Raw genomic sequence first — 8,325 nt, 5'->3', positions numbered from 1 at the left:
CGAAATCAAAAAGAACACCAACAAGTCGCGTAAGGCGAAAATACAACATTTAGTCAAGTAGCTGTCGAACTCACAGAATGAAACTGAACGCAATGCAACGCAGCAAGACCGTATACTCGTAGCATCGTCAGTCCACGCTCATGGCAAAGGCAGTGAAATTGACAAGAAGAGCGGGGTAGTAGTTGCGCTGAGAAGGATAGCACGCTTTTCTGTACCTCTCTTCGTTTTAACTTTCTGAGCGTGTTTTCAATCCAAACATATCATATCTATATGTTTTTGGAATCAGGAACCGACACGGAATAAGATGAAAGTGTTTTTAAATTGATTTCGAAAATTTAATTTTGATCATAATTTTTATATTTTTAATTTTCAGAGCTTGTTTTTAATCCAAATATAACATATTTATATGTTTTTGGAATCAGAAAATGATGGAGAATAAGATGAACGTAAATTTGGATCGTTTTATAAAAAAAATATTTTTTTTTTACAATTTTCAGATTTTTAATGACCAAAGTCATCAATTAATTTTTAAGCCACCAAGCTGAAATGCAATACCGAAGTCCGGGCTTCGTCGGAGATTACTTGACCAAAATTTCAACCAATTTGGTTGAAAAATGAGAGCGTGACAGTGCCGCCTCAACTTTCACGAAAAGCCGGATATGACGTCATCAAAGACATTTATCAAAAAAATGAAAAAAACGTCTGAGGATATCATACCCAGAAACTCTCATGTCAAATTTCATAAAGATCGGTCCAGTAGTTTAGTCTGAATCGCTCTACACACACACACACAGACAGACAGACAGACAGACAGACACACACACATACACCACGACCCTCGTCTCGATTCCCCCCTCTATGTTAAAACATTTAGTCAAAACTTGACTAAATGTAAAAAGCGGAAGGATTCATATCCTGGAAAAGGTCAACGAAAAGATCGATTCTTAAATTACTCTTTGGAAGTCCAACAATGGTAAACGGATAATGGGCCTGTGCAGGAATTAGTCCCCCTGCCTGACTGCTTCGGAAGTCGTGACAATTCACTATGACGCCGGATTGGATGTGAGACTATCAGGAACTGCAGTGTTTAGGGAGTATAACGATATTTGTTAGGTTTCGGACTATAACATTATTTGAAACAGTCCACAGGAACTGGCGAGCGTGACGCCAATTTGGTTGGAAGACTAGCTATTATGAACTGCAATCTTTTGGGCGTATTTTGATAGACATGGGACCAACAAAATCTGTGAAATTGTCCAAGTCGCCAAGAAGCCGATTTGGTCGGAAGACTCTCAGGAACTGCAGACTTTTCGAAGTATTTTATTAGGCTGGAGACTAATATAATTTGAAAAAAATTCCCAGTGAAGCGACTATAAGGAACTTTACCATTGTGTGAGTATGTATTAGGTTTCATAATATGACATTATATGAATCGTCCAACGGAAGCGACTATGAGAAACGTATAAGTATTTATTAGGTTTGACATGATATATATGAAATAGTCGAAGAGAAGCGACTAGTGTGGCGGGCAGAGAAGGTCGCTGCTGTAGGAGCCTTGTGGAAATTGGAATTGACGGGGCCGATAGAATCACCTTTTATAGCACTGAAGTTCAAAGGAGTCTGACAGACACGGCCTTTTTATAGCTCCGGGCTCGTATTAGAAGGGCTGTAAGTTAAGAGGTGATTTAGCGAGGATGGAAGAGAGGGGTTGGGGGTGGTTTGGAGGGAAGGAAGAGGTATGTGCGGTGAATGTGCGCACGCACGCACGCACGCACGTATTCACGCATGCACGCACACACACACGCACACACACACACACACTTTGTTGTTTTAGTGATAATGTGATAATGTATATAAACATCTAGGGCTGTTTTCAGTATTGTTGATAACATGTTCTGTTTGATTAAGGGTATTCAGCTGGTATTTCCTTGTTTTCACTACCTATTTTATTCATGTTTTTATTACTTATAGTTAGTGGAAGAATCTTTTGTAATGTATGTTTGATGGTGTATGCTTTTAATTAAGCGTTGCTGACTATGAATGTAGATGTAAATGCTTGTATAACTGTGTTTTAATTTTAAATGTGTCAAGCGCAAAGAGCATAATTGTAAAGTTATGATGTTGCGCTATATAAATGCTCATTTATTATTATATTATTATTATTATTATTATTATTATTATTATTATTATTATTATTATTATTATTATTATTATTATACACGCACGCACGCACGCACGTGTACACACACGCACGTGTACACACACACACACACACACACCGGCACGTACGCACATTCGTACGCACGCATGCACGTGCACGCTCTCCTCCGTTTAGCGTTACTAGAATAGTGGACATTTATCTCTAGTGGTATCTGTTCTGATGTTTATTTCGAACATATTTCTCAAATATCAATCATTCCTTTTTGTTTAACACCCCCCAACAAACAAACAAAAATAATTATAGTGTTTCCCTAAAGTTGTCTTCCTCATAGCGATCTGTTGGCGCTCTGCTGTCAGTCACCGGATACGGAAACGGGGTTGCGTCAGAAAAGAAAAAAAGTTGGATCTGGTTTAAAAGAAGTCGACTGTAAATCAAGCGATTGATCGGCTTTCATTGGTCTCTTCTGTCACTCCCGCCGCCAAGTCTTACCCCACACAGGATTCCGTCTACTCGCCCTCGTCGTCTGTTTGCTGTGTACGTGGGCGTCTGCTAGCATTGTTATGGATTCCCTGGCATTGCCTCAGTGGAACTACAGGCGTAGGCAGTTCAGAGGATTTCGTGCGCGTTGCGTTGAGTTCTTTTGAAGCATGGGCATGATTTTCCCGTGGAATGTTAATCCTCTGGAGAGTCTCTCGGTCGAGTTTTGTCATTATTTTTGTGTCTTGTTAGCTTCTTTGCGTGTGTGTTGTTAGTTTCTTTATTTTGTTTGATCCCTATGCAATGTATGTGTTGTTGTTTTTACTTTTTTACTTTTTTTTTTTTTTGGGGGGGGGGGGTTTCTTTTATTTTCACTCTGTAGGAATAGTGTTTTCCTTCTACTTTGAATAATGATTTTTTTTAAACACAAACAGCGCCTTCAGCAATAAACGTCGTCTTAGCGTTGTCTCAAAACATAATGGGCAGTGGCACAACATCTTCAAAAACAATTGCAACACCATCCTACTCATGTTTGTAATGTCTGAATTCTCCCAGCAGTATTGCCATTCTTAGTATTAGAAGAGACGAAAGATGCAACAGAGGCCAAAGTATCTAAACTCAAAGGGCTGGTTCCAGTTCTCACCATCAAGCGCCTATCTGAAAAGAGGATCACTGTCTCTCTCTTTCTCAATCTCTTGTTCGGGGTTTCTCGCGGTCTGCTAGATCTGATTGGCGCAAATTGACGGCGCTTTTTGTGTGACCGGCGGTCAAGTGACGGGAGCAGAAACGTATCCGCCAATAGAACTCCTACTAGAGGGTCAGTGGCTTAACTTGCCCACTTGACCCCTGTCCGGGAGATCTCTTTCTGCGCTGGACAGGCCAGTGGTCGGATTTTGATGCTGACCGGAGGGCAATTTAATGATGCAGTGATTTAACCTCATTGTACCCCCTTGTGCGAAGAAATATGTCCATATTATGACACTGTTAAGAAATATGTCCATATTATTGCTAACTTGTTTAAGAATATTATCAACACATGTCCCTACTGCTACCTCTGAAAGCATTACATCTAATTTCATCAATATCCTGCCCAAAAACACACATTGCCAGAAATGTTGAACAATTATGTCTGTGCAAGCTGTCAGTTTCCGCCTGCCGAAATCTGCGTTGCTGTTGTTGACAGACCAAAGAACTGATTCTGATGCACAACTAAGAATCACTTACTCAGAATGAGACGGGAGGCTGAGCGCGAATTAATGACAATGAATGATTGCTTACCCTTTGTCTGCAACACGATCTGTTGTTACGGACAGACCGTGCACCGACACCAAAGAACTGATTATAAAAAAAAACATCCAAAGACCACTCACAAGAATTGGTATCACAACCACATGAGACCAGAGTTCTAACAACGAGGAATGATTGTTTAACCAGTGTCTGCAAAGTTTTCTGTCTTTACAAAAATATCGTGCACCTGACCCATTGTGGTCTTGAATCGAGGGTCACTTTTGTGGCAGGGCTTTGGGAACTCTCACGAAATTTTGTGTCTGACTGATGGGTAACTGATGTTCACAGCTGCATTGCTCTTGTCTCCAAGGATTGAGCTGCTGCAGAAAGGGCAGTCATCAGACTGCTTTCAGGCTAAGCTGCTAAGATTGAGAAGCGTCGCTGTCTGGCAGGACGACACAGCACTAAAAGCTGTTCTTCTAAGCTAGATGATGTTACAATCTTGCAAAAAAGCATTACACAAATAATGATTTTACACTATCAACTAAAAAGAACTACAGCAAAAACTTCCTTAGAATTTCTCTATTGCAATAAGAAAGTAGTTTTGCATTGTCTTCAACGCCTGGCAACAACAAAGTCCCATGGTAGCAGTGCAAAGGAAGATAGAAGAATCATCATTGCGCTGACTGCACGTCTACCACTGGAATAAGCCCTCTACTGTGACCGACCAGCCATCACATTCTGATGCTCAAGGTTGACACGTAGGTCACGAGCCACTGTCACCTATGTCCACAACATCCCTGTCAGTCGTGAGATACCATTATTGTCCCCTTTTTCTCTCCATGATGTGATAGTATTTGTGTCCCCTGTCTTATCACTGTGCCCGAGCAGGAGGGTTTAGAACAGCGGTCGAAGTCGGATCTTATCAGTAAATGTCACTTGCGGGGATTTGTAGCATTGACTTTCCGTCAGCTAAAACCAATTGTTTCGATGAGAGAAGACAGTGGTGCTGTCACCTGTGTCCACATAATCCCTTGCAAGTCAGTGGTGAGACACTAATGGTGCCTCCTGTCTTAGTCCATGATGTGGCCAAGCATGAGATGCGGAGCAACGGTCAGATTCAAATCAAACGTCGCTCTGTTGAGGATGTACCGGACTTCCATAACCACAGATGCGGGTCTTAGCATTAAGATGCACTGGGCAGTTTTGTAGTCAGTGAATTTCCGTCAGCTAAACCCGTTGTTGTGAAAAATAAGGCCGGCGGAGCGTTCACCTATATCCACACAATAGCTTACTAGTCAGTGGTGAGATGCTGAATTACTTTCCAATGTCTAAACCCATGCTATGGTCGAGCATGGGAAGTCAGAATCAGATCTGGTCATTTAAGGTTACTCGAAGAGCTTGGCAGCACTGGCTTTTCTTCAGCTGATAAGCCCATTACTGTGATAAGAGGGGCCATTGAAACTGTCACTCATGTCCACACAATTCCTTGCAAGTCGGTCGTGAAACACTAACAAGGAACTTAGTCGATAAATATCGACAGGGGGCGGACAAATGGTTTACATGTGAAATGTGTGTATATGGGTGTGGTTCTGAAACAAACAAACCATGTGAACCCCCCCATCCCACCGCTCGCGGGCTGAACGACTGACGTCACATGTCGCTTCGGTCTTTTCCTGAGAAGAACACCGCGTGTACATAATACACAATTCGATCGCGTAGCACTGCCAATGCACATTTTCGCAACGAAAACCGTGCTACTGTTTCTTGTGTGTTAAATCTGAAAGCAATATAAGTGAACGAACAATTGAAAACTGATATCACGTTACTAAACTCCCAAAAGTAATAAATTACTTCTGACTGCGGTACACAATACGGCAGTCACCTCTGCGAATGCTGTCGAAGAATCTAACCGAAAGTAAACATTCTGGGAATCTACGCGCATCGGCCTTGACGCAAGTTCAATACTTAGCCAATGAGTGTGCCGCGGCGAAGTTGGCCGCTGTAAGTCTCGCAGCGCTGGCTGGCTGAGCGAGTTGCGTGTCCATCCTTTTTTGGTCCAAGCCGCACCGTAGACCAAATTAGTAGGTGCTTGATTTTGGTATTTTGATTTTACATAACATTAAACCTTTCTTGGGGTTCATGGTCATGGCAACAGCCATAATAATATTATATCATGTATAATATTACATTTCAGCATATTTGAATTACATGTCATCATACCAAACTGTCATACATTTTTATTCCTACATCATTCTGATTGATCACAACCAAACCTACTATCAGTGGACACATCCAAATGTAAGCGCCTGTTCTTGACAACTTTTAATCGATCTAAAAATAGCAACTTGCTGGGCCCTCTGCCGCCAACAGACACTGTTTGGCCTGTAGGTAAAATGTACAATGCATTTTCTGATTTGTGCACAAAAGCTTTATTTCTTTTTTCTTTTTTTTAACATAACAATGTTTAATGTCACTGTATGTTTAAAAGACCATGGTCATATTTGTAAAAAAAATGTTAAATTAGAAAATAAATAACATTTTGGTTCATGATTTTTCCTACACCTGTGCTAAAAATAAGAAATAAAAATGTCGGGTATATAAGTCTCTCAAATACAGCTAGGTATGAATGGCTCGGTTTGAGTTTGTTGCAGTTGACCCTGCACAATGCGACATATCATGTTTTTGTTGAACAATTTTGACGTCACCCCTCCCATAGGGTGACGTATTTCACAACTTCCTGTGTTACACAAACTCTGTGATGACCAATTTTGACGTCACCCCTCCCATAGGGTGACGGATTTCACAACTTTCTACAGATGAACAATGTTGCCTTCACCCCTCCCATAGGGTGACGGATGTCACAACTTCCTGTGTACACAAACTGATGACGTATTTCACAACAAAATGGCGCTGCCCATGGTCAACCTCTAAACTATCCGTATAGAATGGGGGCGTCCTCGCCCCCATAATAATTGTCCCTTCCATGCTGTGACTGAGCATGAGAGGCATTGAAACGGTCGGATTCGTATCTTATCGTTAAGGTCACTTGCCCGGTTTGAAAGCATTGACTTTTTGTCAGCTAATCGACCCATTGCCTTGATAAGAGGGGCCAGTGAACCGAGGACAGAGTCTGATACCCGAATGTAGAATTGTATTATCTGGCAGAGCTGCTTACGGCGTACCGACTGTCTACACATCTGATAACGTTAACCGCATGGGGAAAGTAGACGTTTGATCCACCAATGATGAGCAGGTTTAGGCCGGGACATCACTTTTAAGCTGGTAATGTAAGTTTGTCCTAGGTGAAATATTTAGGAGCATATTGCCTTCAGGCTAGTCCCCAAGCAGGTATTCTGGTTGTTCTTTTCTTGAATCTTTCTGATGAACAAGACAATGGTGATCAGGTTCATACTCGGAGATCATTTGTCGATGGTTTGTGTGAGTATGTATGTCCTGTTGGTGGACGTTTTGGATCCTCAAGTAAGGTATCGTGGCATTTCACTTGTTAAACATTTTTATTTTTTTTGGAACCTTTATTTGTTTAACACGGGCAATTTTGTGTTCACGAGAAAGGCAGCTGCGATAGAAAGGAAGGGATCTCTCTCTCTCTCTCTCTCTCTCTCTCTCTCTCTCTCTCTCTCTCTCTCTCTCTCTCTCTCTCTCTCTCTCTCTCTCTCTCTCTCTCTCTCTCTCTCTCTCTCTCTCTCTTTTGAATTTTGAATTTTTATTTTGTTATACCTTTCCCCATTTTTTTTTTTTTTTTTAATTTATTCTTCATATTTGTTCTTTGTTTCATGTGTGTATTATAGTAGGGACTAGCTGTAAGAAAGGACCATATGGACCTAATGCTATCATCCCTCGGTAATAAGGTCTTCGAGTTCTCTCTCTCTCTCTCTCTCTCTCTCTCTCTCTCTCTCTCTCTCTCTCTCTCTCTCTCTCTCTCTCTCTCTCTCTCTCTCTCTCTCTCTCTCTCTCTCTCTCTCTCACTAACGTGACCAAGCCAAGCATGCATGGCCCCTTGACCCTTGTCTACGTCTATGGTCCAGCCAGTGGTCAGTGGCCATTGCAGGATGGCGTGCAGAGAAATTGGACGTCATTTCCACTTATACCTCCTTGACCAGGCGATAATGGTTTTGCCGTTCACAGCTCGTCTCAAGTTTCTCGTTGAAGGGCCACTCAATTCGTGACCAGATGTAGTAGAATCGATAATAGTCGACTAGTAAATGCTTTATTTGCACTTATCGAGGCTGAACTCTGAAATCCTTTCACAGCATTGCAAGTTCTCATATAGTTTATTATCTTTAAATGTATACGTTGTACGTGTAAAGTGAGATGAAGTCTCTCGTACTCGCTGTGTATATTTTAAGGTTAAGATTGGATCTGGCTGGTGTAGTATGGCTGAAATGGACACGCGCCTGGTTCTTCTTTTTTTACTGAACGCAGTGAAAATAAATCTG

The sequence above is a fragment of the Littorina saxatilis genome, linkage group LG2 (genome assembly GCF_037325665.1).
Source record: "Littorina saxatilis isolate snail1 linkage group LG2, US_GU_Lsax_2.0, whole genome shotgun sequence".
Taxonomy (NCBI): Eukaryota; Metazoa; Mollusca; class Gastropoda; order Littorinimorpha; family Littorinidae; genus Littorina; species Littorina saxatilis.
Note: the sequence above shows the minus strand (reverse complement) of the source record.